The sequence below is a fragment of the Amblyomma mixtum genome, chromosome 8 (genome assembly GCF_055824585.1).
Source record: "Amblyomma mixtum isolate Tamu chromosome 8, ASM5582458v1, whole genome shotgun sequence".
NCBI lineage: Eukaryota > Metazoa > Arthropoda > Arachnida > Ixodida > Ixodidae > Amblyomma > Amblyomma mixtum.
In genome coordinates, this window is record NC_143019.1 from 128,161,443 (window position 1) to 128,189,439 (window position 27,997).

The 27,997-nt window shown below is 53.0% G+C and overlaps 1 pseudogene; it reads right to left on the bottom strand.

The window, feature by feature from the left end:
* LOC149334298 (uncharacterized) lies at positions 1-26,216 on the bottom strand (annotated as a pseudogene).
* Positions 26,217-27,997: the final 1,781 nt, after the last annotated feature.

Sequence of the window (27,997 nt, forward strand, 5' to 3'; positions counted from 1 at the left end):
TTATTGCGATTCTAGGAGCGCAATTTCCTGGAGCAGCATCTCAATTTTGCCCTGAAGAGCTGCTATTTTGGTTTGCTCGGCACTGCACGCCGCAGGGGGGCAGTAGGGTGGGGAGGAGGAGGCAGCCCTGTCCGTACCGCTCACCTGCGTTCCATATTTCACGGCGATGACCCAGGCGCCGGGCTTGTTCTGTGGTGGCGCTGTCGGCTGCATTACAGCGTCGCCATGTGGTGGCGTCTGCGTCGACGGGCGCTTGCCGGCTCCTCCGTTGGGTGTCGCCGGCTTTTTGAATGTTGTTGTCCCGGCTTGGTAACTCACCGGGGCGGCCAAGATGGCGGCTCTTCTTCTTGGCCGCTACTTTCTTCTTTTCGCCCCCCTTCGGGGCGGCCATTTTGTCCTTGCGGAATTTCGCCGCACACTCCCGTGAGTTTTTGGCGTGTGCACCGCCACAAACCGAGCACCGCGGCACACAGTCGTGAGGGGCCCGCAGCCCGTCCTTAAGTGGGGCTTGTTGCCCACAGAGACCGCACGTGTTCGGCTGCGTGTTCGGACAAGCGTCCACTCGGTGGCCAACGGCCCCACATAGGCCGCAGGCCGGGATCGTCCGGTAGTACTTTTGAACAGGGATGAGCATGTTCTCATAGTGAACAAAGCGCGGTTTCTCCCTCCCGGCCAAGGTGACCCGAGCTTTGTTAGAGGTGCCGAATTTCCGAACCTCGGCGATGGTGCCTGCCCTCCACTGCACCTGCTGCCGAAGCAATGCAGTAGTGTCCGAGTTGCTGACGGTGATGACGCCGAGGCAGACATCGCCTCCGTCTTGTCGAAGGTGTCCGTGCAGTGGAATCTCCCCATGCTCGGTGTTAATAGAGATGTCCCCGAGGAGTCGGTCAGCCGCCGCTGGATTTGGGGTGTAAGAGTTGCCCGGAGAGCGAGACCATCGTCTTCTGCTAAGACCGAGCCCTGACGACTTCGTGGTAGTGCTCAAGCCACGCAAACATATGTCGCTGCAAGAAGCCCTTTCCGAGAATCGCTACGGCGCCGTCAATCCGGCCTACCTCGGGCCCGAGGTAGCAAGGTCTGTTACGGTTCTCCCATCCCGTGAACAAAACGAGCGGGAGGTGCTGCCGTCGCGCAATACCTGTTGGGGCAGCGCCGTACATTGCAAGGAGCAGGAAGAGGAGGAAGAGGAGGAGGAACGAGTTGTATTAGTGGGCGCCGGCCGATAGCGCTACTCGCGCACCAAGCGAAGAGGAAATGTAGTGGAAAAGTACTTTGCTACTCGCTTAACTGCCACTTCTGCGATTTCCATGCTCAGAATTACTTATATACACTACAGTACATGTCTCTAAAGCACCCTTCTGAAACAACACCTTATTCACTAGACGCGCCTTTGCCATCGAGCTCGCGTGGTTGAGTGGTTAGCGCGCTCTTCTGGCACTAAGGAGGCCCAGGTTCGATTCCTCAACTCAACCAATTTCTTGCTCAGTTTTATTTATTGATGTTTCAGGATTTTTCGCTCATGGCCAACGCCGCCGACGACAGCACCGGCTTTTCTGTGACACGCGGCACTTCACACAATCGCGTTAAAACGCAAAGATTACCAATACAGACGACCGGGGAACAACCTCTACTAGCGTTCGGTGCTCGTGCTCATGGTTCAGTGCTGACGAAGCGTTGCATATATCTAGTCAAAGGCATCCAGGTAGCCAGCGTCGAGGTGGTGTTCGAAGTGCTCAGGCTGGCATCGCTGGCGGGGTCGTAGGAGCTCCCGGTCCAAGTGTACCTGGGGGCGATGTTGGCGTTATGGGCACCACACGTTTGGGTGACAATAGCGCTGGAGGCACCCCTCGCCCTAGCAGGTTGTTGTGTCAGCCGTTGACTCTCCGGAATGGGCTCAGGAACGGCACGAAGCTTACAGTGCGACGCCGTAGAACTCTAGATCACCGGTGCAGTAGTCGGCGTTGCTTTTTTAGCCGAGGTGCTCCGACCGAGGTGTTCCAGACCTGCCAGAACCTCCGCTTCTTTGTTCTTCCCTCCGCCCTCCCAACCCCCGTGCCACGGTATTCCTGGCGCTTTTACATCGTTGTTGTTGTCACCTTGGTGGCATGGCACATACCCCCGACGGGGGGATAGGCCAAAGTTCAGTGAGGAAAGCCAAAAGAAGGTAAACTGGGGCCAAGCGAATGGTTTAATTTATGTCTCTTGGGCGGGCTGCTTTAAAAATTCCCCCCAATGTCTCCCAGGTGCTATTCCTCTCAGATTGCCGCTCTGTTTTGTTAGCGCTGGAGTCCAAACGAGACGATCTCTTGAGCCGCTGACTAACTCCTTCATTCCTGGATGGGTGAAAAAGGTGCGCTTGGTTTGGATCCCAGGTCACTGCGGTATTTTTCAAAACGATACAGCAGACTTCTTAGCAAAATCAACTGTCAATGCGCCGGTGGCTTGCAGTGTCCCTAATCTCATGCTTTGCGGAATGTCTCGCTTTCAGCGCTTTCAGTATATTCCCACCCTGTGTTCGTTGACTACGAACATCTCATGTACCAATGGAAGGTGAAGTAGCGATGACTCTCATGCGGTGCTTCTCCATCAATCACCTCTTTCCACCTCACCGAACACTTTATCTTCTTTATTCTTCGGTTAATACACATCATGCTTATCGCAATCCTCGTCGTCTTATTCAGATGCGGATACAGTCCCTCAAACCTTTGCACTACTTGTGGAGGCGTGGAAACATTGGAGCGTTTCCTACTCTATAGCCGGAGGTTTGCACATCGGAAAAGGTCGTATATAGAAATTTCAATTAGTCGAATGCGACTCACTTTGTCGGTTCCGCTTCTTCTCTCTTTCGGTGCTAAAAATCTTTCAGCAATTTTTTCTTGTATCCTATTGCCTAATCTTTTCGCCCGTGTATTTTTCCCGATTATTTTTATCTGTGTTCATTTTATTTTTCTTTAATTTATGATTCAATCTTTAACTCTTCTGAAATTTTACCCAAACATACATGATTAGCTTGGCGCTTTTATAACCTTGACATTAGTACACGTCATCCTTGTCGTCGACGTCAGCGTCTTCTTTTCTCCACCAATCATCTCTTTCCACCTCACCGAATACTTCATCTTCTTTATTCTTTGGTTAATACACGTCATGCTTATCGCAATCCTCGTCGTCTTCTCCAAACGTCTTCAGTTCATACTTGAGAGAGAGAGAGAAAGGAAGTTTAATGAGAGGAAAAGGAGATAGCAGAGGGCGGTAACATGGCCCTGGCCTGCTACTGAAGACTGGGGAAAGGGAAGGGTAGGAAAGGTAAAGTGCGAATGAAGGTTGATGATGGCTTAATATAGAGTTTCATGGGTGATGTCACCACACACACACACTGCGCTAGCTCCCCAAGGGCTAACAAAAACATAAATTGTAGAGAAACCTGGGAAGCCCTGCTGCGGAGCGAGGCCCCTGCTTCACACCAACAAGCCATCCGCCTGGCGGAAGAAGCCGCGAGGAATCAAGACCTCTTCACCTGCTTCTAATCGCGGAGGTCCTGGCCCCCGTCACCAAAGCCTGCGTGCCGGGGGCGGGGCGTAGGAGGCTTCCTTATCTGGCGGAAAATAAAGTTATCATCATCATCATCACCTCTGGCTGCCAGTCGCATCGCGGTGAGCAGACGCACCTGAAGTTCATGTCTTGACCAGAAACACCGCCACATGTCATTAACAAATACTGGAGTAGGGGCTCCATGACAACACAAATGTAAAACCGTGTTAACTGTGTAAACCATGTAGGTAGTGCACAGGCGATCACAGACGGGTATCCAGGCCTGTTTAACATAAAAGCTTGAGCATGGCCTTTGTCACACACCACCAATCAGATCGTTTCCTCCCGGCGCCTAGAAGAGATTCTACAGATCTTCAGAAAGAGGACGAGAGTCCAGTTGTCTTACGGTCGCTTCCTATGTTCTGCTCTCATCAGTGTAGTTCAGGCACTTGCAAAGAAGGTGTCCAATAGTATCTGGGGTGCGGCACTGTACGCAATTTGTGTTAGTTTCTATTCCATTCTTGTGAAGGTAGTGTTTGTTGTAGGCGACACCAAACCGTAAACGGTGGATTAATGTGCCATGACCTCGCATTACCCTAGATGGCAGATGAAATTGTGAGCCGGCGTAAAAGTTTACAGACACGGTCCTGTTGATGGCTCGAAACATTCCAGTGGAACTATATTGCGGCTTGCATTAAATGCGCCACAAAGGCTGCGGTATCACATCTGGAGAAGGCTATTTTAGTGAAGGTACCATGACTGCCAGCCGAGCCACGGCTTCAGCACGCTCGTTTCCCGCTATGGCGCAATGGCTCGGTATCCATTGAAGCCTTATGATATGGCCGCAGTGAAAAGCCTCGGATAACAAAAGGACAATCTGCTGAACCGGCTGCTCCCCAGTTCAGGGTTTAACATAAGTTTATATGACCTGCAATGCCGATCTTGAGTCGCAAAATACATTCCATTGGTGCGCTTATTGCTCACCAATAAAACGGACGGCCTCTCTTATGGCTGCCAATTCGGTTGCTATAGATGACGTTTTAAGCATGAAATGCTTTTAGCTCCCGTTGTCGGCAGTGTGGTGACGTCACGCCGAGACCGAGAGCCAACATCCGGGCACTGAAACGAGAACATCCGGGCACCGTACGAGATTTAACAACACAAGACGAGAGCAAGAGAGCAGCTCCAGGGCGAGAAGGGCTTTTGGGTGGAAAACTGCTTCCGTGCCATCCCCAAGGATGGCGCTGCGGTCCCACACTCACGCATGTAAAAGACCGGCGGCTTAGATTCCTACGTCTCAACGTGTCTGCGTCCGCTTCGGCATCGTCCTGCATTCCAATACCACCACCGTCACAGCTGCTTGCTTAAGCCGAGCAATGGAGCCTGATGAAAGGAGACGTAGGAAACGTCTTGCGAAAGCGATCGCATTGGGAGTGATACGCCACAGCAGAAGACTGCTCGCCCCCGCCGACAACGCCATGATTATGCGGCCGCTCCCGAAAGCGACAAGGCCGCCACGGTTCGCGGCTGCCTACCTAAGCCCGCTCTATTGCAGGCGATCGCTTCGACGCAACAAGTAGAGTGTGGTGTGGTGTGTTGAACACTAGACCCACTTCAAGATTTTGACTAGTACCTACAACCAATGTGTTATGTCCGTAAACATTTCATGCTTACTCTTCTCTCGGTTACGGGAGAGGCAGATTTTTTTGCATGGGCCTGAAACCGTGACATAAGGCATTTCCTGGCACTACCACCACTGCAGGTGGTGGTTAAAACATTTATTAAGAAGGGACAGGAGGTATGTTTGAATCGGCCCGTAAGGGAACGATCCTTACAAGCACTTGATGGAGTATGGGACCCCAGTGGCGGTGGCCGCCGCCCGGTCGCGCCCCACTAAGGCTTGTTGGGCCTGTAAGTCGTGGCAGCCGAGCAGGGTCGCCTCCCAGTCCTCCCGGGTTGGGTTGGGGATGGGGGGAATAGCCGGGTTGGAGGGGCAGGCCCACACCATCTGATAGGTGTCAGAAGACACCGCACTACAGTGCGGGCAGCTGCCGTTAAAGGAGGGGTCAAAATGTTTTAGAGCTGCCGGGCACAGAAATGTATTGGTGAGAAGGCGGAGTAGGAGCCGCTCATCCGCCTTCTTCAGACCTTTACATGGGTGAGGGTAAAGGCGATGACTGTCTTCATAATAGGTTGTGATATCTTAGAATGTATAGACTGCATTAAAATCGGGGTCCTGATCGGGTGGGGAGGAGAAAACAGCCCGGTGAGAGAGCGTGCGTGCGGCTGCGTCTGCTGCCTCGTTTCCTGCCAACCCCTGATGAGCAGGGGCCCATATAAGGCAACGGTGTGTGGGGTCCGTATCGCGTATGCAATTTTGGTAGATTCGATAGGCTAGGAAGGGAGTGTGGCCTTGTTCGACGTTCCAACCGGCCCCTCGCGAGTCGGTGATTATGTATTTTGAATCGAAATGTGAGGCCGTGAGAGCGATCACGACCTCTTCTGCTTGTGTTGCACTGCTGGCTCTGACGGTGAAGCCTTTAACTGTGTTGCTGTTGTGAACCACCGCGACCGTGTACCATCCCCCGTTGTGAGGACCGGAGGCGTCCATGTAGTAGACACCTGTTTTGTTGCCATAATGTCGGGCTAGCGCTTCGGCTTGTGCCAGGCGCCGACCATTAGGGGCTGAGTAAGGCGGAGGAGCGAACTCTGCGGCGCCTGCAGACAGGAACTCTTCTCTGTCCTGCCATAGCAAAACACTTCGATCCGAACACAGATGGGCGCTGCCCGCACTGTGGAGAGATCTGCGATATCTTTCACATGGTGTGGGCATGTACTCAGAATCCTCACCTTCCCCCTTCCCCCACCCCCACCCGAGAGGCATGGGAGACTGCCCTCCTCAACTGCACACACTGGAGTCTCAAAGGGCTCTAGTAAAGGTTATCGTTGTTAACGGTGTCCAGGCAGTTTGCTGAAAAGACGCGCTGCTGGCGGTCATACTGGCGGGCTCGGGCGTCAAGGGTTTTTTCCATTGTGGATGCCTCTTCGACGATTTTTGCGACGGTTTGGGTGGGTTCCGTACGAGGCCCGCAAAGATTTGCTCTTTGACTCCTCGCATAATAAGCTTTACTTTTTCTTTTTCTTTCATGTCTACGTCGGCACGCCGGAAGAGACGCTTCATCTCCTCAGTGTACATTGCAACGGTCTCGTTTGGATGTTTTATGCGAGACTGTAGCAGCTGCTGGGCTCTCTCCTTTCGCACGACGTTCGTGAAGATCTTCAGAAGCTGCTCCTTGAAGGTTTCCCAGTTCGTGAGGCTAGCTTCCTCATTCTCAAACCAGATTCTTGCTGGCCCCTCCAAGGCGAAGAAGACATACCTAAGTTTCGTAGCATCATCCCAGTTGCTGAAGACAGCCACTCAGTCGAACTGTTCCAGCCATTCTTCGGGGTCGGCGCCAGGCGAAGCGTCGAAGGTTGGTGGCACCCGGGGCTGGTGAAGAATGATTGGAGTCGTCGTCTGGGGCAAGCTCATGGTGGACGTTGCTACTGGCTTTCGCTTCCGGGTAGGGTCCGGCAGAATCCCGAACTCTGCTGCGTCTCCTAGCAGACGTCGGCTTGCGCGGTGGTCTGGATTCAGGTCCTGCGGTAAATGACTCAGAGGGCTGGCGTCAGGACTTGTAGGGGGTGTCCGGAAAATGAAAGGGCACCCCGCACCTCCACCAGATGCCACGTTGTAGTGACGGCAGTCCAGCGGTCAGAAACACAGCAACAAGGCTTGCAAACGAAGCTCTTTATTTGGGCTGACTTGCGCCCGCAAAAGAACTGAATCACTCGGCGGCGGCGTAAGCAACAAACGTGCTCGTCAGTCGTCGAACTATGAATGGTCGCTGCTCGCGGCATCGTTCAATTTAAAGCCGGCAAGGAAACTTCGAGATAACAGGTCGAGAAGATCTAGAGTAATCTGGAAACACGTAGATGCAGCTCGGCATGGCTGTGATCAATCGAGATTAGTCCGGTCGCTTCTCGCGTCACGAGCAGAAATGATAACACCCCTTTCCTGCGGCCTTGCGCGAACGAACTGACACTACAATGATACGTGGCAGTATAATCTCGTGTGTTACATTGTAAAATGCCCCTTTAAGATCCAAGGCTTGTGCTACCCGGTTATTATGGAGTCATTCGAGGGGGTCAAGGATTTCCCGATTAAGTTGCAGGAGGTCATCATGTGCGGATCTGTGTGGGCGGAATCGGAACATGGTGCTCGCAGAGACATGTTTGTGTTCAAGATATGCAGATAACTGATCCCGCACCATCGTCTCCATTAGTTTGCCCACACAAGAGGTGAGAGAGATGGGGCGAGGGTAATCTATGTCAATTGGTTTGCCTACTTTTGGAATAAATGTGACCAGAGCCATCTTCCAATCAATTGGCAGGGGGGTGTCCCCGCGCCAAATTGCATTGATGTAGTCGAGGAGGGACTGGTATGCCAAGTCGGGCAGGTTCGTCAAAAGCTTGACGGTCACCTTATCCCTTCCAGGCGCAGCGCCCCATTTCATTTTGGCAAGAGCCGCCCGCAGATCATGGAGCTTGAAAGGTTGATCCAGCTCCGTGTTCTCTCTGCCTGCATAAGAGTACGCAGATCCACGGTGATCTTGGGCTGTATACAGATACTGGTCCCGAAGTTTCTTTGCCAGTTGAGTGATGCTGCCAGGGAAAGCGTGCATGGCTCGCTGCGCTGCAAATGTTTTGTGTTTCGGTTCGTGTTTTGGGTTGGGTCGATTAGGGCTTGAAAAAGACGCCACGTGTTATGGCTGGACATTTGTCGCGCGGCCGTGTTACATCTATCCATCCAGTTGGAGTCGGCGAGTTGGGCCGCTTACTCTACCGCTTTCTGGGTAAGCTCGACAATTCGAGCTTTAAGCTTTCTATTGTGTTTCTGGCGTCACCAACGGCGGACGAGGCTGCGACGGGCTTCCCAGAGGTGTAGAGACCGCCTCTGAAAGCTGGATCTCAGTTTCATGCGAGAAAAGGTGCGTCAGCAGCTGTTGGGACCATGCTGGGTAGCCTTGCTCGGAAATGGGCGTGAAAAGTTTGCCTGAATTTCGCCCAATCTGGGATACAGGCTCGTGTTCTGGGACGCTTGAGGGCGCGTGTGCTTAGTGTAGTGTTAAGGATGCAGTGGTCGCTACCGAGGGTCTCCTCGGTGTTGAGCCAGTCTGCGTGTCGTATGTTGCGAGTCAAGGTTAAGTCCGGACACGTATCTCGTGTGACGGAATTTCCTAGCCGGGTTGGGTGGACAGGGTCCGTGTGGAGGGAGAGGCCCAACGTGGACGCAAGCTCCGCCAGCTTACGCCCACGCGACTCCTCCTTGCGATACCCCCACAACTGAGTGGGAGCGTTAAAGTCGCCCACAATCAGTAGGGGATCGCGACCCGCTACTCTTAGCGCGCGGTTAAAGAGGTCCCCAAAAGTCACTCGCTTTAGTTTGGGAGAGCAGTACACGTTGAGTATATGCAACGGTGGGTCCCTGCGGCGGACTGGTAGGAGGGTCACCATTACATAATAATACTCGAGTTGGAGGTCGAGATCCACTAAGTTTGCTGTGTAGTCTTTGGGAACGACAAGACAAGACGCGGGATCCTGTTGGAACGTCGTGTAAATTGAAACTGTGGCGGCCAGGCCTGGCTCCTGGAGGGCAACGACGGCTGGTAGGGACTCGAAAGCTTCAAGGTAGAGGCGGAAATTGGCCGGCTTAGTGCGGTCCTTAAAGCCTCTACAGTTCCACTGCGTTATTTAGGTTTACATGGCCGAATTGGAAATGGCGGAACTCCTTTGATTAAGGTGTCTCATCATGATTTAAAATTCTTTAGGTGGAGGAGGAGGGATTGGCTGCCCGAGCGCCAGCTACTTGCGTCATCAAGGGGGTGATGACAGAAGGAGCGGGGCAGCTGTCCTCATTGTCCGAATTAATAATCAGACGGTTGAATTTTGAACGACGGGATACGTCCCTAATGAGCCCCGTCCGACGGTATGTGTTTTGAGACCACCGCGGGGACGGCAGATTTGACCTTTGTCAAGATCTGGTCCATGGCGGTTCGATCATAGATCGCAATTTAGAGGTCAAGCTCTCCTTCATCGCAGAGATGGCTGTCACGAGGGCAGGCGAGATCTCAGCGTCGCTCTCCATTGCGTCCGAGCTCTGCGCGATCAGTGCGGCGGACGCCAGTTTTGACTCTAAATTTTGAATTTTGTTGAGCAAAAGCTCATTCTGTGCCTGGAGCACGTCTATCTGTTTTTTGTTTTCCGCGTCGAATGCGGAGACGGTTACGGGGGAGGGTGGAAGATGGGAGGAAGAGGAGGTGATCTCAACCCAGTTTCTCGCCTTTTCGTCGTGTTGAGGTGCTGATGCCCGGGCGTCGGCAGCGCCAATTGTCTTGAAGGCCGGGAAGTGGCCAGTGTCTCTGCCGCTGGGCGGTGGGGGCGCCGTCTTCTTCCTGGACGCTGACTTCACCGGCGGTGAGGCAGGTGACGTTTTTTTTCAGGTCTGTGCCGCGAGCACCACGCGGCGCTCTCCCACCGGCACCCGATTTCGGATGACTTGGCTGCTTGCCAGGTCGCTGGTTTTTTGGCAGCTCTGGGCGTTTAGCCTTGGGGCCAGATATCTTGAGCTGCTGGAATTTTCCTGTGCAGCCGCGGCAGTTGGTAGCGTGGGCTTGCCCGCAGACTGCACAGGACAAAGTACACTCATGCGGCGTCTTGACCCAGTCGACGGTCGGCACCGTTTGGCCACACAGGCCACACTTTTCATCCGGGCAGGGGCAGGTGCCTGCCCGGTGGCCCACAGTGCCGCACTGCACGCAAGCCCGGATGGTTTTGGTGTACGCACGCACAAGGGTCACCTCGGAGTTATAAGGCACATATCGCGGCACCACTTTTCCTACGATGGTAAGCGCCGCGACGTCTGATTTTCCAAGCTTGCGGATATCGGCAAGCTCGCCAGCACGCCACTGGATCTTGTTTTGGAGGGACTCACTGGTCTCGTGCTTGGCCACGGTGATGACGCCGCGGCACGCGTCAACAGTGAGTTTCAACTGGCCGTACATGGAGAGCATGCCTTTCGGTGATGTTAGTTCAAAATCCCGCAGAAGCTTGTCCGCGACGTGCGGCTCTCGGGTCCCTGCGACGACCAGGTTTTGCTTCGAAAAATTATTAAGCGTGCCCTTGACCTCCCAATCACTACTTCAAACAGCCGGCTTATGGCTCTTGGGGTGGTGAATACTTTCCGGGAGCTCCGGGAGGCGCACCTTACAAACCAGTACACGCGCTTGTCGCTAACGGAGTCGGGTCGCCGCCTTCTTGCTCCACTCCATATCCAACACACCCCTCCAATGGAAGACAGGTTTTGCATCATAGAACTGTGCAGACGTGCCCGACACGTGCGGCCTCTTCCAGCAAACATGCCACACGAACACCGTAATGGTGGTGAAAAACTTTAATTTGCAAAGAGAGTGTGAGGGTCAAAAAACCCTGCTACATGGTCGGTATCCTTAGTCCGGGACACAGCACGACGAGGCTCCGTCTCGCGCCCGCTTTACTAGAGCCCTTTGAGACTCCAGTGTGGAGCAGTTGAGGAGGGCAGTCTCCCATGCCTCTCGGGTGGGGGTGGGGGAAGGGGGAAGGTGAGGATTCTGAGTACATGCCCACACCATGTGAAAGATATCGCAGATCTCTCCACAGTGCGGGCAGCGCCCATCTGTGTTCGGATCGAAGTGTTTTGCTATGGCAGGACAGAGAAGAGTTCCTGTCTGCAGGCGCCGCAGAGTTCGCTCCTCCGCCTTACTCAGCTCCTAATGGTCGGCGCCTGGCACGAGCGGAAGCGCTAGCCCGACATTATGGCAACAAAACAGGTGTTTACTACGTGGACGCCTCCGGTCCTTTCAACGGGGGATGGTACACGGTCGCGGTGGTTCACAACAGCAACACAGTTAACGGCTTCACCATCAGAGCCAGCAGTGCAACACAAGCAGAAGAGGTCCTGATCGCTCTCGAGGCCTCACATTTCGATTCAAAATACATAATCACCGACTCGCGAGGGGCCGGTCGGAACGTCGAACAAGGCCACACTCCCTTCCTAGCCTATCGAATCTACCAAAATTGCATACGCGATACGGACCCCGCACACCGTTGCCTTATATGGGCCCCTGCTCATCAGGGGTTGGCAGGAAACGAGGCAGCAGACGGAGCTGCACGCGCGCTCTCTCACCGGGCTGTTTTCTCCTCCCCACCCGATCAGGACCCCCATTTTAATCCAGTCTATATATTCAAAGATATCACAACCTATTATCAAGACAGTCATCGCCTTTACCCTCGCCCATGTAAAGGTCTGAAGAAGGCGGATGAGCGGCTTCTTCTCCGCCTTCTCACCAATACATTTCTGTGCCCGGCAGCTCTAAAACATTTTGACCCCTCCTTTAACGGCAGCTGCCCGCACTATAGTGCGGTGTCTTCTGACACCTATCAGATGGTGTGGGCCTGCCCCTCCAACCCGGCTATTCCCCCCATCCTCAACCCAACCCGGGAGGACTGGGAGGCGACCCTGCTCGGCTGCCACGACTTACAGGCCCAACAAGCCTTAGTGGGGCGCGCCCGGGCGGCGGCCACCGCCACTAGGGTCCCACACTCCATCTAGAGCTTGTAAGGATCGTTCCCTTACGGGCTGATCCAAACATACCTGCTGTCCCTTCTTAATAAATGTTCTCACCACCACCTGCAGTGGTGGTAGTGCCAGGAAATGCCTTACGTAACCGTTTGAGGCCCATGCAAAAAAATCTGCCTCTCCCGTAACCGAGAGAAGAGTAAGCATGAAATGTTTACGGGCATAACACATTGGTTGTAGGTACTAGTCAAAATCTTGAAGTGGGTCTAGTGTTCAACACACCACACCACACTCTACTTGTTGCGTCGAAGCGATCGCCTGCAATAGAGCGGGCTTAGGTAGGCAGCCGCGAACAGTGGCGGCCTTGTCGCTTTCGGGAGCGGCCGCATAATCATGTACTTGTCGGCGGGGGCGAGCAGTCTTCTGCTGTGGCGTATCACGCCCAAAGCGATCGCATTCGCAAGACGTTTCCTACCTCTCCTTTCATCAGGCTCCATTGCTCGGCTTAAGCAAGCAGCTGGGACGGTGGTGGTATTGGAATGCAGGACGATGCCGAAGCGGACGCAGACACGTTGAGACGCAGGAATCCAAGCGGCCGGTATTTTACATGCGTGAGTGTGGGACCGCAGCGCCATCCTTGGGGATGGCACGGAAGCAGTTTTTCAGCCAAAAGCCCTTCTCGCCCTGGAGCTGCCCTCTTGCTCTCGTCTTGTCTTGTTAAATCTCGTACGGTGCCCGGATGTTCTCGTTTCAGTGCCCGGATGTTGGCTCTCGGTCTCGGCGTTACGTCACCACACTGCCGACAACGGGAGCTAAAAGCATTTCATGCTTAAAACGTCATCTATAGCAACCGAATTGGCAGCCATAAGATAGGCCGTCCGTTTTATTGGTGAGCAGTCAGCGCACCAATGGAATGTATTCTGCTACTCAAGATCGGCATTGCAGGTCATATAAGCTTATGTTAAACCCTGAACTGGGGAGCAGCTGGTTCAACAGATTGTGCTTTTGTTATCCAAGGCTTTTCACTGCGGCCATATCATAAGGCTTAAATGGATACCGAGCCATTGCGCCATAGCGGGAAACGAGCGTGCTGAAGCCGTGGCTCGGCTGGCAGTCATGGTACCTTCACTAATATAGCCTTCTCCAGATGTGATACCGCAGCCTTTGTGGCGCATTTAATGCAAGCCGCAATGTAGTTCCACTGGAATGATTCGAGCCATCAACAGGACCGCGTCTCTAAACTTTTACGCCGGCAGGGTAATGCGAGGTCATGGCACATTAATCCACCGTTTACGGTTTGGTGTTGCCTACAACAAACACTACCTTCACAAGAATGGAATAGAAACTAATCCAAATTGCGTACAGTGCCGCACCCCAGACACTATTTAACACCTTCTTTGCAAGTGCCTGAACTACACTGATGAGAGCAGAACATATAAAGCGACCGTAAGACAACTGGACTCTCGTCCCCTTTCTGAAGATCTGAAGAATCTCTTCTAGGCGCCGGGAGGAAACGATCTGATTGGTGGTGTGTGACAAAGGCCATGCTCAAGCTTTTATGTTAAACAGGCCTGGATACCCGTCTGTGACCGCCTGTGCACTACCTACATGGTTTACACAGTTAACACGGTTTTGCATTTGTGTTGTCATGGAGCCCCTACTCCAGTATTTGTTAATGACATGTGGCTGTGTTTCTGGTCAAGACACGAACTTCAGGTATGTCTGCTCACCGCGATGCGACTGGCAGCCAGAGGTGATGATGATGATGATAACTTTATTTTCCGCCAGATAAGGAAGCCCCCTACTTCCCTTCCCCGGCACGCAGGCCTTGATGACGGGGGCCAGGACCTCCGCGATTAGAAGCAGGTGAAGAGGTCTTGATTCCTCGCGGCTTCTTCCGCCAGGCGGATGGCTTGTTGGTGTGAAGCAGGGGCCTCGCTCCGCAGCAGGGCTTCCCAGGTTTCTCTAAAATTTATGTTTTTGTTAGCCCTTGGGGAGCTAGCGCAGTGTGTGTGTGTGCTGACATCACCCATGAAACTCTATATTAAGCCATCATCAACCTTCATTCGCACTATACCTTTCCTACCCTTCCCTTTCCCCAGTCTTCAGTAGCAGGCCAGGGCCATGTTACCGCCCTCCGCTATCTCCTTTTCCTCTTAATAAACTTCCTTTCTCTCTCTCTCTCAAGTATGAACTAAAGAAGTTTGGAGAAGACGACGAGGATTGCGATAAGCATGACGTGTATTAACCAAAGAATAAAGAAGATGAAGTATTCGGTGAGGTGGAAAGAGATGATTGGTGGAGAAAAGAAGACGTTGACGTCGACGACTCGGAAGACGTGTTCCAATGTCAAGGTTATAAAAGCGCCAAACTAATCATGTATGTTTGGGTAAAAATTCAGAAGAGTTAAAGACTGAATCATAAAAAAAAATAAAATGAATACAGATAAAAATAATCGGGAAAAATACACGGGCGAAAAGATTAGGCAATAGGATACAAGAAAAAATTGGTGAAAGATTTTTAGCACCGAAAGAGAGAAGAAGCGGAACCGACAAAGTGAGTCCCATTCGACTAATTGGAATTTCTATATGCGTCCTTTTCTGATGTGCAAACCTCCGGCTATAGAGTAGGAAACGCTCCAATGTTTCCACGCCTCCACAAGTAGTGCAAAGGTTTGAGGGACTGAATCCGCATCTGAATAAGACGACGAGGATTGCGATAAGCATGATGTGTATTAACCGAAGAATAAAGACGATGAAGTATTCGGCGAGGTGGAAAGAGGTGATTGGTGGAGAAGCACCGCATGAGAGTCATCGCTACTTCACCTTCCATGGGTACATGAGATGTTCGTAGTCAACGGTAAAGAGCAAGGTATCTTTGCTCAGGGTGGGAATATACTGAAAGCGCTGAAAGCGAGACATTCCGCAAAGGATGAGATTAGGGACGCTGCAGGCCACCGGCGCATTGACAGTTGATTTTGCTAAGAAGCCTGCTGTATCGTTTTGAAAAATACCTCAGTGACCTGGGATCCAAACCAAGCGCACCTTTTTCACCCATCCAGGAATGAAAGAGTTAGATCGTCCCATTTGTACTCCAGCGCTAACAAAACAGAGCGGCAATCTGAGAGGAATATCACGTCGGAGACGTTGGGGGGAATTTTTAAAGCAGCCCGCCCAAGAGCCATAAATTAAACCATTAGCTTGGCCCCAGTTTACCTTCTTTTGGCTTTCCTTACTGAACTCTGGCCTATCCCCCGTCGCGGGTATGTGCCATGCCACCAAGGCAACAACAACAACAATGTAAACGCGCCAGGAATACCGTGGCACGGGGGTTGGGAGGGCGGAGGGAAGAACAGAGAAGCGGAGGTTCTGGCAGGTCTGGAACACGTCGGCTTTAAAAAAGCAACGCCGACTACTGCACCGGTGATCTAGAGTTCTACGGCGTCGCACTGTAAGCTTCGTGCCGTTCCTGAGCCCATTCCGGAGAGTCAACGGCTGACACAACAACCTGCTAGGGCGAGGGGTGCCTCCAGCGCTATTGTCACCCAAACGTGTGGTGCCCATAACGCCAACATCGCCCCCAGGTACACTTGGACCGGGAGCTTCTACGACCCCGCCAGCGATGCCAGCCTGAGCACTTCGAACACCACCTCGACGCTGGCTACCTGGATGCCTTTGACTAGATATATGCAACGCTTCGTCAGCACCGAACCATGAGCACGAGCACCGAACGCTAGTAGAGGTTGTTCCCCGGTCGTCTGTATTGGTAATCTTTGCGTTTTAACGGGATTGTGTGAAGTGCCGCGTGTCACAGAAAAGCCGGTGCTGTCGTCGGCGGCGTTGGCCGTGAGCGAAAAATCCTGAAACATCAATAAATAAAACTGAGCAAGAAATTGGTTGAGTTGAGGAATCGAACCTGGGCCTCCTTAGTGCCAGAAGAGCGCGCTAACCACTCAACCACGCGAGCTCGATGGCAAAGGCGCGTCTAGTGAATAAGGTGTTGTTTCAGAAGGGTGCTTTAGAGACATGTACTGTAGTGTATATAAGTAATTATGAGCATGGAAATCGCAGAAGTAGCAGTTAAGCGAGTAGCAAATTACTTTTCCACTATATTTCCTCTTCGCTTGGTGCGCGAGTAGCGCTATCGGCCGGCGCCCACTATAATACAACTCGTTCCTCCTCCTCCTCCTCCTCTTCCTGCTCCTTGCAATGTACGGCGCTGCCCCAACAGGTATTGCGCGACGGCAGCACCTCCCGCTCGTTTTGTTCACGGGATGGGAGAACCGTAACAGACCTTGCTACCTCGGGCCCGAGGTAGGCCGTATTGGCTTGTTGCAGCGACATATGTTTGCGTGGCTTGAGCACGACCACGAAGTCGTCAGGGTCGGGTCTTAGCAGAAGACGATGACAACTCCTCGCTCTCCGGGCAACTCTTACACCCCGAACCCGGCGGCGGCTGACCGGCTCCAAGGGAACATCTCTATTAACACCGAGCATGGGGAGATTCCACTGCACGGACACCTTCGACAAGACGGAGGCGATGTCTGCCTCGGCGTCATCACTGTCAGCAACTCGGACACTACTGCATCGCTTCGGCAGCACGTGCAGTGGAGGGCAGGCACCATCGCCGATGTTCGGAAATTCGGCACCTCTAACAATGCTCGGGTCACCTTCGCCTGGAGGGAGAAACCGCGCTTTGTTCACTATGAGAACATGCTCATCCCTGTTCAAAAGTACTACCGGACGATCCCGGCCTGCGGTCTGTGTGGGGCCGTTGGCCACCGAGTGGACGCTTGTCCGAACACGCAGCCGAACACGTGCTGTCTCTGTGGGCAACAAGCTCCGCTTCAGGAGGGGGTGCGGGCCTCTCACGAGTGTGTGCCGCGGTGCTCGGTTAGTGGCGGTGCACACGCCACAAACTCGCGGGAGTGTGCGGCGAAATTCCGCAAGCACAATATAGCAGCCCCGAAAGGGGGCGAAAAGAAGAAAGTAGCGGCCAAGAAGAAGAGCCGCCATCTTGGCCGCCCCGGTGAGTTACCAAGCCGGGCTTGGAGGAAGGAAAATTAGAGGAGAGGCCGTCACGTGACATGTTGTGAAGCCGGAAACAAGCTCGGCGCCATCTTGTCCGGGCTGACGTCATGCTGACGTTTCGCCGCCGCGCCGATTCCGCGCGCGTTTCAAAGCCAACGAAGGAGCGTGCTACTGCATGGGCACAGGCCCCCGCAGGTTTGCATGTACGGGGTAGAAGTTTTGACAAATGCCATTTGTTTGCAGTTCATGACTTTGTTGTAGAGCAGAAGCTTTTGTGTTGTTGTATATGATGTGAAGATATTGTAAATAGCCACGTTTTTCCGTATGAGCTGTTTTTTGCGAGAAAATAAATGTTTTTTATGAATGAAGTTCTCGAGATCCTGTGTGCATACGTATCTTTATATAGATAGTGCAGTGAACAAAACTAACCCTTCGCCTTTATTAAAGAAGAAAAATCTCAAAGGTATTGTTTAAGCGCAGGGTCTCTTTCTTTTTACCAGCGGCGTATAACACTCCCCGAAAAATACTTCTGCCTACGCCACTGGTAGTGGCTGTATTGTGAAAGAATTTTACTCATCTGCTTCGGCGCACGTGTCTACGTTCAGTTTAGAATAACCTAAGGGCGCGTGTGATCAATGAATACGTAAAGTCGGGATCGAATTAATCGCAGGCGTAAGCAAGATGCCGGTAGAAACTACAGCGAGTGCATAAAGGTATACGCAACAATTGTCGCATATAAAATCAACGGATAATTTCACATTCAACCGAACGAGCCCCTGCATTCTTTACTGAGTATGGCATGCAATAGTCACCAGTAGCTCAGGTTTTTTGAGTCATTTCTGCAAAAATATTTTGTCAAATTTTATAAGAGTTTTGGGGAACGTTCTAAAATTAAGAGATTTCACATACGGATTGCCTGAAAGCACTTTCTTTTTTCTTCTTCCTTTCTTTTTTCTTTCTCTTTGTAATGCTGTGTCTTGGATCTCACAGTGTATTTCATGAAGCTTCCGAACAAACTATCCCACCTTAATGCAGTGTAAAGTACTCCCTTTAAACTTAAGCTTCCTGAAATGTTTTAGAATATGGCTACCCTGGAAGCCTTTCATGTACAGCTTGCTTGCACGAGACTTATATTTGAATGGTACTCTGCAACACTTTGTATTTGAGAGCATAGTGATTTTTCAGTGGACAGCTGTGAAATGTGCTCATGAGGTTGTAAAAAAAATCCTTCTTTGCTAGAATGAGTTTAGAGGTTCATGCATGAGATCCCTGAGCAAGGTTATTGATATTGGGTTGTTTGCATGCTATGCTCGCATAAAAGTGTGCCGCTACTGACCGCACTTTAATCGCGCTCTCTGGAGGATAGCACAAACCTCTCAGTTTTATGCTGAATGAGTGTGCACTTGTCTGCTTTCGGCTGAGTCGTGAACAATATGCTGCCATGCATGGTCACACCCCACCTTAGTGTTCAACCTGCCTTTTAATGCAGCTCTTGCTGCTGAATGTTGCCGCCTGCTTCCATTGCATATGTTTGGGAAGCTGGCTATGTCAACGTTGCCTTGTGCTGCAGCAGTGAGGGTAGGAAAAATTCTGCAGTACTTTGTTATTGGCCATAAGTACTATACTTATCTTCATAGCATGTTTTCGTGCGGCTGGTGATGCAAGGAATGCTTTCTCGTATACAGCAGTGAGGATGGGCAAGTATACTAAAAAGTTTGAGTTCTTGACCCTGAACGCAAATTGTAATATCATAACGTGTTATATTGGTGGCCGTGCAGCAATGACTTTTGATTCACAACTCCAAGAGCCACTCACGCAGGTGACAGAAACGGAGAGGGCCAAAGTGCATATAGTAGACAGCAGGGGAGGGTTTATCTGAAATTTTACACAGGATAACTATTCTGAACATCTTTTTCTCAATGAAAAAAGTCCAAGAAATAAATGCTTAAAATGTGACTGCCCCTCTCCATAAATCCATCCTTTGTAGCATGGCAACATAGCATGTTTCACATATCCACAGATCTAGTATTGTGCATAATATTGCCGCCGTCCGACCAATCAGTGGCGCCGTACCGCGGCCGGACTGTTTAAGCAGGGACTTGCCAAGCCTTGGGCATTCGAGGTGATCGAAGATCGTCGTCTTCCTCGCTCGAGCTGCCTGCTGGCTGGCACGCCCACCTCGTCTAATTAGAACCTGGGCTATTTCTTCACCCGTTTGTCGGTGACATATTTGGTGGAGGTGCTGGGTAACGTCCCATGTACTCGGATTGCGAGGACACTCTCGACACCTGTTCTCCACGCGTGGACACAACACCCGTCCACAAAGCGAGCCGCCGTCTGCGAGGCCTACATCCGGAGTTCAGCCAACTGACCGCGCCGGTAAGGGCGGTAAGAGCAATGACCTCAACCGTGGCTAGCCAGACGACTCAGCATTCCGGGAATGCCCCGCCATTCGTCCTTCACGCACCTCGGACGCCGCCGCCGTTCCACGGGGACAGGTTCGAGGACGTAGAAGACTGGTTGGCCAGCTTTGACCGAGTGGCGGGCTTCAACGAATGGGACGGCGAGCGCAAATTGCGCAATGTCTACTTTGCGCTGCAGGACTCAGCCAAAACATGGTATGAAAATCACGAAGCCTCCTTTACCACCTGGGAAGTGTTTCGTCGAGAACTCCTAGCGACGTTTACCACCAGCGAACGAAAAGAAAAGGCTGAACGCGCTCTGCACTCGAGGTCCCAGCAGTCCAACGAGAGCGTCGCGATGTTCGTCGAGGACATGACGCGTCTATTCAATCGGGCCGACCCTGCTATGCCAGAGGCGAAGAAGGTGCGCCACTTAATGCGCGGCGTAAAAGAACAGCTATTTGCCGGACTTGTCCGTGACCCGCCAAGAACAGTGGCCGACTTCACAAGGGAGGCAAACGAGTATTGAGCGCTCTCTGCAGGAACGGGGCGCGCACTACGGACGTGAGGCTACGGTAGCAGCCGCTTCCCAGTACACGCCTACGTCGCTGCCCGCCGAGGAGCTTCGGGAGCTTGTAAGAAGCGTTGTGCGCGAGGAATTGGCGAAACTTCGCTTGGAAGCTCCACAGGCCAGTGTCGCTGCCGTAACGGACGTAGTCCGTGACGAAATCCGACGAGATGTGCAGCCGCCCCCACCTCCACACCCGGCGCCCTCTGTTATGACGTACAGCGAGGCACTACGAAGTCCTGGGCCTGCGATGCAAGCCTTTTCCCCCGTCGTTCCAATGCCAGTGCCATCTATGCAGTACCCGAGCGCAGCAGTACCATCTGTGCCGCAGGAGTACAGGCCCCGCATGAGCAAAGCGCACGTGTGGCGTACGCCAAACAATCGGCCGCTCTGTTACCACTGCGGGGAGCCCGGGCACATCCTCCGCCACTGCCCCTACCGCAGAATGGGTTTAAGAGGGTTTTCACCTGACGCACCTCGACCGCGCTACGGTGAAAGGCCACGGGATATCGAGCTGTACCTGGCTGATAACGTGCAGTCCTCGACCCCGCAGCGGCGCCAGTCCAGATCGCCATCCCCAAGGCGGTTCTCTTCGCCCGGCCGCCCATCGACCTCTGGCCAGTTCAGAGGTGCGTCCCCTCGTCGGGAAAACTGAAGACGGCGTCCTCCGGGGGTAGGGCCGCCGCTACTGGACCGTGTCAAGAGCCTCCATTCGAAGATTCGCCGCGACGCTACGACCGACGACGACCTGACCCGACGACCTCAACGACGCGCTGCGACCGACTGGTTTCTGCCGAAATTCCGGTAGCCGCTGACAACCACGACGTTACTGCACTGGTGGATACCGGCGCCGATTTTTCTGTAATGAGCAGTCGGTTAGCCACGGCCCTGAGGAAGGTACTGACCCCTTGGTCTGGGCCGCAGATCCGGACAGCTGGTGGCCACGTCGTAACTCCGATCGGTGTCTGCACTTCGCGCATCCAGATCCGCGGAGTTACTTTCCCTGGTTGCTTTGCTGTGTTACCCGATTGCTCCAAGGACCTCATACTCGGTTTGGATTTTCTTCAAGAGTACGGTGCCGTTATCAATCTACAGGAGCTCATCGTGTCGTTTTCCACCCAAGGCCCTGTCGACGACGATACCGAGCCACGCAGGGCTAAGCTATGCGTCTGTGCCGACCAGGTAGTAATCCCGTCAAGAGCCAGCATGTTTGTTACCGTAGAGTGCGATAACAGCCCCAGCACTCGTGGCATCGCTGAAACCAACATCTCGCTCCTCCTTGGTCGGCAAGTCTGTGTTGCTCGCGGAATTATTGAATTGAACAGTGGGCGAACCGAACTTCTGGTGACCAATTTTGGTTCTGAACCTCAGTGTTTGCCTGGCAGAACAGCTATTGCGTATTTCGAAGAACTTTGTGAATTCGCGGGACAGCACGCGTTGTCCGAAATCCCGGCATCAGTGAAGGCACCGACCTCTCCCATAAAGACCGACGTCAACCCGAACCTCCCGTCTCATCAGAAACGCTGCCTGGAGAGCATTATCGACTCTTTCCGCGACTGTTTTGCCTCGACCTCTAAAGTTAGGCAGACTCCGCTCACAAAGCATCGCATTATTGTTGACGCAAACCAGCGACCGTTATACCAGCCGCCTTATCGGGTCTCTTCGAAGGAACGTGACGCTATTCGCCGACAAGTTCAAGAAATGCTCCAGGACGACGTGATACAGCCGTCGACGAGCCCGTGGGCATCGCCTGTTGTTCTTCTGGCGAAAAAGGATGGCACCCTACGGTTCTGTGTTGATTAAAGGTGTCTCAACAAAGTCAACAAAAAGGACGTTTATCCTCTGCCGCGGATTGATGACTCTCTGGACAGGCTACGCCACGCCACGTATTTCTCGTCACTAGATTTACGTAGTGGCTATTGGCAGATCGAGGTGGACGAGCGCGACCGGGAAAAGACCGCCTTTATTACACCGGATGGTCTGTACGAATTCCGGGTGCTCCCTTTCGGACTGTGCTCGGCTCCTGCCACCTTCCAGAGAATGATGGACACCGTGCTTGCCGACCTAAAATGGCAGTCCTGCCTCGTCTACCTGGATGACGTTGTCATCTTCTCCGCTACGTTCGAAGAGCACCTGAGGCGCCTGCGCATCGTGTTCGCCGCCATTTGTTCTGCCGGTCTTTCCCTCAAGCCCGAAAAGTGTCACTTCGCTTTCCAGGAGTTGAAGTTTCTGGGCCACATCGTGAGCGCTAAGGGGGTAAGCCCTGATCCCGATAAGACAGCCGCCGTCGCTGCTTTTCCCATGCCAACCGATAAGCGAAGTGTGCGCCGCTTTCTGGGCCTCTGCGCCTATTATCGGCGTTTTGTGCGGAACTTCTCCCATATTGCTGAGCCCCTCATCCGCCTCACAAAAGATGCCGAACCGTTCTTCTGGGGCCAGGAGCAACAACAGGCCTTCAAGACCTCCGCAGTCGTCTGCAAAGTACGCCCATCCTTGGCCACTTCGACGAGTCAGCCGACACTGAACTGCACACAGACGCCAGCAACATCGGCCTCGGTGCGGTCCTTGTGCAGTGGCAGGATGGTCTCGAACGCGTAATCGCATACGCAAGCCGCACCTTGTCACGCTCGGAGGCGAACTATTCCACTACTGAAAAAGAATGCCCGGCATTTGTGTGGGCAGTGACCAAATTTCGTCCATATTCATACGGCCGCCCGTTTCGAGTTGTCAGTGATCACCATTCGCTGTGTTGGCTAGCGAACCTGAAAGATCCCTCGGGGCGGCTTGCACGCTGGAGCCTCCGTCTTCAAGAGTTCGATGTCACCATCGTTTATAAGTCCGGTAGGAAGCACAGTGATGCCGACTGTCTGTCTCGTGCCCCTGTCGAGGACAACCGAGCTGATCCCGACGACGATTCTGTATTTCTCGGCGCCATCTCCACGTCCGTCCTCACTCAACACCAAAGAGACGACAGTGAACTCCGGCCTCTCATTGAGTATCTTGAAGGAAGCGCAGAGTCGCCCCCGCGACTCTTCTCACGTGGTCTGTCGTCATTCTGTTTGCGCGATGGCGTTCTGTATAAGAAAAACTACCGCCCGACGGAAGCTGTCTATCTGCTCGTCGTACCTGCGGCTTTGCGCGAAGAAGTCCTGCAGGCGTGCCATGATGACCCATCTTCTGGCCACCTGGGTTTTTCTCGCACTTTGGCGCGGATACGCCAAAAGTACTACTGGCGCAGGGTTGCGGCAGTTGTACAGCGTTACGTCCGAACTTGCCGCGAGTGCCAACGTCGCAAGACGCCACCGACTAAGCCTGCCGCACTACTACAGCCCATTGATCCGCCACAAGTCCCCTTCCACCAAGTCAGCATGGACTTACTCGGCCCCTTTCCGCAGTCCCCGCTGGGTAACCGCTACATTGTGGTGGCCACCGACTACCTCAGCCGGTACTGTGAAACTAAAGCTCTTCCCCGTGGTACCGCTGACGAAATTGCGAACTTTTTCGTTCAAAACATTGTGCTTCGTCATGATGCCCCCCTCGTCGTTATAACTGACACGGGAACGGCGTTCACCTCGGCCCTCACACAGGAGGTTATGCGCCTTAGCGGCACGAGTCACCGAAAAACAACCGCTTACCACCCTCAAACGAACGGACTCACCGAACGGCTCAACAAGACGATCGCCGACATGATCTCCATGTATGTTGACGCAGACCACCGGAACTGGGATGCCATACTCCCTTACGTCACTTTCGCCTATAACACTGCACTACAGGAAACGACGCGTTTCACTCCGTTTCGTTTAGTGCATGGTCGCGAAGCCACCACCATGCTGGATGCAATGCTGCTTCCAACTAGTACTACCTCAACTGTTGTGGGTGCTGACCACTTCGTTCGTCACGCCGAGGCCGCCCGCCAACTCGCTCGACAGCGCATCCGGCACCAGCAAGCCCACGACGCTCGCCGCTATAACCTCCGCCACAGAGCTGTTAGTTACCAGCCCGGCGAACAAGTCTGGGTTTGGAGCCCAATCCGCATGCGTGGACGCTCCGAAAAGCTTCTGCGCCGATATTTCGGCCCCTACGAAGTACTCCGCCAAGTAAGTGAGGTGAACTATGAGGTCCTTCCCCAAGGAACAGTTCGCTCCTCCAGACGGCCGACCTCCGAAGTTGTCCATGTCGCACGGATGAAGCCATACCACGCCCGCTAGCGCTACAGGCATGTCTACACCTGCCGCCGGACACATGCAGCGTCCCTTCTCTTCGTGCTGCCCATTGCTGCGGCACCGAGTCGGTGCCCTTCAGAGAGGGGGAGCAATGCCACCGTCCGACCAATCAGTGGCGCCGTACCGCGGCCGGACTGTTTAAGCAGGGACTTGCCAAGCCTTGGGCATTCGAGGTGATCGAAGATCGTCGTCTTCCTCGCTCGAGCTGCCTGCTGGCTGGCACGCCCACCTCGACTAATTAGACCTGGGCTATTTCTTCACCCGTTTGTCGGTGACAATATATATTACTGTAGCTTTTCAGACTTCTAGAAGTTTAGGAGTACCCAGTGGCTGCAGTATAAGTTTCACTGTGTTGTACATCATTTCAATGCCGTGTTTCATGTTTAATGTGCAGAGCTGCAGCTGTACGCACCGCTTTTCGCTACTTGATGAAATACTAGCTGATCACTGCATAGTAGCACACTTTACTCGTGATGACAACACATAAAATGAAAGTTGATCTATTGTACGTAATGATCGAATGCATCAAATTATTTTTCTTCAACATAACCACAGACATCAATGAAATTCAGCGCACATGTGGGTCCACTAAGTACTTTTTACCCCAAAAAACACGTACAATCACAGGACATGGGCACAATTAACACGTGAGAAAAGGCCTCCTAATTCAGTATAGAGCTTCGTCTTTTTCGCACTTCTTGACTATGACATCATGATAGAAAAGCAATTGCAAACCTGCAACAGGAAACCGGTCTAAGCATAGCGCGCGACCAGAAACACAGACTTGGCCACGATATGAACGAATACACTTGAGCCCGGCACGTCCCAGAAGCTAGAGCTCTCTAGACGCTTCAGACGTTACACGCTTGAAACGGGCGGGTAATAAAGTTTCTGCAAAGTGAGCGCAGCTGCATGCTTCCTTTAAAATCCTCCGCCCATGTCATGGCCCCCGCCGCTCGCAGAAGCGCAATCGCGAAAAACGAAAATGACAGTTACACTAACACCAGTGACGATCACTGGAGTGTTGCAAGACCACGCCTCATAGCAACGAGGATTCACTGCCGATGGAAACGGGAGCGCGAATGGTACACGCACACTGCACGCACAGGACGTGAAACGTCCGCACAATACGCCGACGACCTCTCTAGCGCACGGCGTATTGAATCACTGGTGAACGAACAGTGCGAGTGCTCCTCAGTGAGCAGCGGTAGTCTCCCGATGGCTCCGAGCAGTGACGCAGTAGACGAAATGCCCGTGCGATCGTGGTCGCCGAGCACGTTGAAATCAATGCACGCAACAACGAGAGTTTTGCAGCGAATTCCAACTGAGATATGAGTGAACGGCGCCAACGTCAGCCTGTGAGCACGATCAAAAACAAACTCGAGCAGTTGAGAAAAGTACGCCTACGCCGCACCGCAAATGCTACGCCGCTACCGTCTGCTACCGCCCGGTTTGCAAGCAGCAACTACGACGCCGTTGCTAAGCTGCCCGGACTAGATGGCCTCCCGATCGCGAAAAAACCACGTGATTTCCTCCACACTTTTCTCCCAGGGTGTTGTGTGGAAAGGGCCTCTCCTCTCTTTTTCCTTCCTCCATGAAGCCGGGACAACAACATAGAAAAGCCGGCGACACCCAACTATAGTGTACTAGAATTAGTAATTCTAGTACACTATAACCCAACGGAGGAGCCGGCAAGCGCCCGTCTACGCAGACGACACCACACGGCGACGCTGTAATGTAGGGTGCCTCGATGCGCACGCCCCCGCTCAGGGTGAGGACATCTGCGTCGTCTGCTACGGCGGCCGCCATTCTCGTTCCAGCGGCATGCAGGTTTCGTTATCGTAGTGGAAGGGCTGCTCGCTTCTCACTTGCCGCGGGCGCTCAAAATAAGAAAAATAAGGAGTCTTGTGCACTTTTGTTTTACATGAGAATAAAATACTAAATATTTGTTGGAGAGCCTTCTGCTTTTAAAAACGGGCCAAGCAGCCAACAACATGGTGTCGACGGTAACAAGGAAAGTGGGTATGTGTAAGGAGATAGCGCCACCCAGCGGCGTTCGTGAGGAGAAGAAGACAAAGCACGAGGAGCGCGTGCTGAGGGGTACGCCGGGACAGGTCGAACAGACGTGGCAGAGAAGAGAAGAGCGCGGTGGGCGACGGACGTGGACGAGTTCTGCTGGCTCCCCGAGTTCCGGGCTTGGGCCTTAGCCGCAGACGTCCGGGCCACCAGACCTGGACTTCCATCGTCGAGAGCCTCAACCACCAGGCTCAGGCGCTACTCTTCTCTGTCCATCCGTCAGCTGCTCCACACAGGCCGCCTCTGGCGCCTACGTGACCTTTTTCCGGGATACCAGACCTGGAAACCGTGCCGGGAGCCCACGAACGCTGACGCTGCGGTAGCCTTGCATTGACGTTGGAACGCCAAGAGACTCCTTGACTACCCGACACCCAGCCAGTCCTCTCCGCTCGTTGCTCGAATAAGACAAGTAGTGTGACTTTCCTCTTTGACTCTTTTTTCTGCATTTTTCGTAAGCACCTTGTTCTGTTTCCCCGTGTGTTTTTCCCGTGTGTTGTTGCGTTGTTCTCATGTTCCTTTCCTTTTTTTCTCGCTCATATTGAAATTGGTTTCCTTTTTGATAAAATCCGCCTCGTTTATTGTTTGTACTTTTGTGTTTATTCAAAATAAGACCTGCAATCTCACAGATCCTCACAAATTTGGCGTCTACTACGACAGGACGAGGTCGGTTTTTATTTATTTGCCTTTCGTGTTAATTTAGGAACAATATGAGCGCTTCAGATTTGGTTACTTTAGGCGAGCGCATGGGCTTGTGCGGCGCGGAGTTACGAGCGTGGGTGGAGGACGAGCTTCGTAAGGCACGGGAAGAGAGAGCCGCTGAGCGTGAAGCTGCGAAGCAGAAATTGGAATTAGAGGCACGGAATTTAGAGGCTGAGCGAGAGGCTGCGAAGGAACGCTTGGAGTTAGAGGCGCGGAACTTGCAGCTACAAATAAGGCTCATGGAGGGTGGCGCAAATCCTCCGAGTGACCGTGGAGAGCGTAGCGTCTCATCGACCAGCTCCATTAACCCGCACAGCCTCATACCAGAGTTCAATGAAGCGCGGGATGACCTCGATGCCTACTTAAAGAGGTTTGAGCATGTGGCCACGGGGCAGGGTTGGCCAAAAGAAAAGTGGGCAACGGCGTTGAGCTTGTGCCTTGGCGGCGAAGCACTTAGGGTCTTCGGTCGGCTCTCGCCTGAGGATTCCGTGGATTATGATAAAGCGAAGCTTGCCTTGCTTCAGAGGTTTAGGTTCACCGCGGAAGGGTACCGAGAGAAGTTTCGCCAGAGCAAGCCCCAGGATGGAGAAACGGCCTCGCAATATGCTGCCAGGTTGTTTAGCTTCTTTGACCGTTGGGTCGAGATGCGGGGAGCAGGCCGCACTTTTGAGGTGGTTCGCGAGATGGTCGTGAGCGAACAATTTCTGAACAACTGTCATTCTCGTTTAGCCCTTTTCTTACGTGAGCGGGAGGGCAAGACAGTTTCCAAGCTGGCGGAGGCTGCCGATCATTTTCTCGAAGCACAGCGGCAAAAT